Source organism: Erinaceus europaeus, chromosome 4, assembly GCF_950295315.1.
Source record: "Erinaceus europaeus chromosome 4, mEriEur2.1, whole genome shotgun sequence".
NCBI classification, from domain to species: domain Eukaryota; kingdom Metazoa; phylum Chordata; class Mammalia; order Eulipotyphla; family Erinaceidae; genus Erinaceus; species Erinaceus europaeus.
In genome coordinates, this window is record NC_080165.1 from 123,171,880 (window position 1) to 123,175,515 (window position 3,636).

General features: G+C 41.3%; 1 non-coding gene across 1 annotated transcript; it reads right to left on the reverse strand.

Moving 5' to 3' along the window:
• Positions 1-564: 564 nt before the first annotated feature.
• On the reverse strand, positions 565-727 carry LOC132538356 (U1 spliceosomal RNA). The gene has a single exon (XR_009549752.1). It is a non-coding gene; the product is annotated as a U1 spliceosomal RNA (small nuclear RNA).
• Positions 728-3,636: the final 2,909 nt, after the last annotated feature.

Consider the following 3,636-nt stretch of genomic DNA (forward strand, 5'->3'; position numbering starts at 1 on the left):
TGTAATGAGAACTCAACAGGTTAGACAGGAAGAGACAGAGATCTAGAGAAGGAGATATGACCATATGACAATACCAAAGCTTCCTCCAGAGTGTTAGAAGTCGGGCTTCCTCTGGGTCATATATATGGCAAAGCAAGCACACTATCCAAGTGGCTTATTTTGCCAGCTCAACAAACTAATTAGCATAATGTCACCAAACATAGCCTTTTGACTGAGCTCTAAGAAATTAAGTCCATCTGAAGTACGCACCTTTATCCCATAAACAAATCTCACTCTAATTCATATATGCTCTTATTTAATGTAATAGTTTTTGATAATGGGAATCAGCCATCAGGAATGGCTGCACTGAGAAATCTTATTAGAATCTCCTTTCAGAAAATCTAACTCTTGGTGCTGGGTGGTGGCTCATCTGGTTGAGCACTCATCCCCATGTGTAAGAATCCAGGTTCAGTCCCTCAGTCCCCACCTGCAGGAAGAAGATTTACTTTGAAGGGAAGCAGTGCAGCTGGTGACTCTCCTTCTCTTTCCCTCTTTATCTCACCATCCTTCCTCACTTTTTTTATACAGGAGAAAGCATGCACACAGTCCCCCACTAACACAAATCATGCAGTCAAATTTCCCACATTTGGGGAGATCGCAGGGGTCAACAAATCCCAAGTGCAATGGACAAGTCTCACCTGGGAAAAGCACCTGCCTGATCCTGGTTTTGTCACTGCCAGGTAAGTATTCCTTTCTCACTTTTTCACTGTTCTGTCAAAATAAAATAACTAAATTGCAGCTTTTCTCATTTAAAAAAGGAGATATAAGTCCGAATAATATAACAGGACTGTTACGAGTGGTGATGCATTCATCCTTTTCCAAAGTACTTGAAAATGTAGTCTTCCTGCTCCACAGTCAAAATATATGAAAACCCGTGGCTGGGTGGTGGCACATCAGGTTAAGCGCAAGGACCTGCGCAAGAACCCTGGTTCTAGGCCCTGGCTCCCCACCTGGAGGGGAGGGGGGGATGGGTCTGCTTCACAAGCAGTGAAACAGGTCTGCAGGTGTCTATCTCTCTCCCTCTCTATCTTCCCCTTCCTCTCTACCTCCCTCTCCCCCTCTCAATGTCTCTCTGTCCGATCCAATAAAATGGGGGAAAAAAAGGCCTCCAGGAGTAGTGGATTCACAGTGCTGACACATTGCCCTACTGATAACCCTGGAGGCAAGAAAAAAAAAAAAAGACAACCTACAGAACTGAACCATTTAACCTCCAACATCATAGCAATATAAAATACTCTATCAGGAAGCACTGCCTATCACAATCAGGAAGATATTTCCAGGAGAAAATAAGAGTGGAAAAGTAGACTCACTAGACACTTTCTTACTTTTTGAATAATTTGTATAAAGGAAGCTTAATTTGCTTGCAACTTACAGTTGCAGTAGGGAAGATTTAATTAAGTTTCTGCAAGTGAGTTACCAGTTCAGGAAGTCATTTTGCAAGACAAAGTCATTCTGTCAATTATATCCCAATAATCTACTCAGCCAACTTAGCACCACCTCAACAGGCTAATGGCGAAAAGTCATTAAAGTGTTATTACCTGTACTTACAGTATTTGAAAGAAAAAAATTTGAAGGGAAAAATAGATCAATATAAAATATTAACTAAATGTCTTACGTAGAACCTTGAATTCAAACAACATATGATAAAACAACAGCACCCAGGTCACAGTCTTTTGGTGGTGGGAATGGTTTTTGTGTACACTCCTAGTAAAATGTAGTCATATAAATTACTAGTTAATTAATACGAGGGGGAAAATTAATTGTATATCTCGAAGTTTTTCAAAACACAGACTGAATCTTTTCAATATATAGGCTGTGTAATTGATATGCAGACTCTCTCAAAAGCCTAGACAACGTAGACCAGAAGCAACCAATAGCACAGCTATATACAAATACTGGGTACTGTAAAGCAAACCATAACAAAAGGACTTTTCAAAGTTAACCCAATTACCAAATAATGTGATGATAACATTAACTATCGATTGTCTTTTGGAACCCTAAGACAGCAGGAACCTCATATCTCCACTATAGAGCCACTACTTCCCCCAGTCCTGGAACCCTTGGATAGGGCCCACTTTCCCGCATGCCTCTCCCAATCCATATCAAATAATATTGCATCTGCCGATCACAACCTAACCAACACAACGATTGCCAACTCAACATGCTTCACTTCAGACTGTGTCCAGAGACTTCACATGTGGAATGACAACCCTTCAGCTTCATTACTCCGGTGAGACCTTTCCTTTTATAGTACACTCTAATTCCATCTCAGGTGGTTCACTTTCTAACAAAGTCCCATAACCTAGATATACACCAGTTTCTGTGAGAGAGAGCTTATGTTCACACGTATCCGTAAACTACTGCAAAATATATACCTGAAAGCAGAAGTACACTAGAGTTTGCAGTGAGTACTTCCCTAATACTTCCTTTCCACTATTCCAAGCTTTGGGTCCATGATTGCTCAACAATTTGTTTGGCTTTGTATGTTAACTCTCTTTTCAGTCACCAGGTTCCAGATGTCATCAGGATGCCGGCCAGGCTTCCCTAGACTGAAGACCCCACCAATGTGTCCTGGAGCTCAGCTTCCCCAGAGACACACCCTACTAGGGAAAGAGAGAGGCAGACTGGGAGTATGGACAGACCAGTCAACGCCCATGTTCAGCAGGGAAGCAATTACAGAAGCCAGACCTTCTACCTTCTGCAACCCTCAATGACCCTGGGTCCATGCTCCCAGAGGGATAGAGAATAGGAAAGCTATCAGAGGAGGGGGTGGGATGTGGAGATTGGGTGGTGGGAATTGTGTGGAGTTGTACCCCTCCTACCCTATGGTTTTGTTAATTAATCCTTTCTTAAATATAAATAAATAAATAAATAAATAAATAAAAACAGCACCCCTCAAAAAAAAGTGTTTCAACTACTTCAGTAATGAAAGATACATAGAAAAGTCTTGGCGGGGGGGAGTGGCAGCTAGGTGGTGAAGCACCAGGTAAAGTGCACATGTTACCATGCACCAAGACCCTGGTTCAAACCTTCAGTCCCCACTTGCAGGGGGGACGTTTCACAAGTGGTGAAGCAGTGCTGCAGGCTTCTCTCCCCCACCACCACCCCACTCCCCATCTTTCACCTGTTATTAATAAAAGAAAACCACCCACTGGGAGCAGTGGAGCCATTGTGCAGGCACTGAACCAATGTAATGACCCTAGTGACATAGAAGAAGAACGAGGAGGAGGAGGAAGAGGAACAGGAGAAGAAAGAGAAAGAGAAGGGGGAGACAGAGTAGGAGGTGGGGGAGAGGAAGGGAAAGGAAGGATAGAAGGATAAAAAGAAGGAAAACCTGATTTGTACAAATAATACATAATAAAACATACAGCTAAGATATACCAGGTAGTTTATCTTTTCTCCAAAAATATACCTCTTTTTCTCATAAAAAAGCAGCTTCAGATGAAACACTGTGTTTACAAAGATGAATATTGTTTAAAAGTTCTTACTGCAATACAGATCCATTATATAAACATTCTTCAGAAATATGATTAAAATGTTCTTATATTTATATCTTAGTCCATTTCTAAAAATATTATCTGAAAGTAGAATATAATC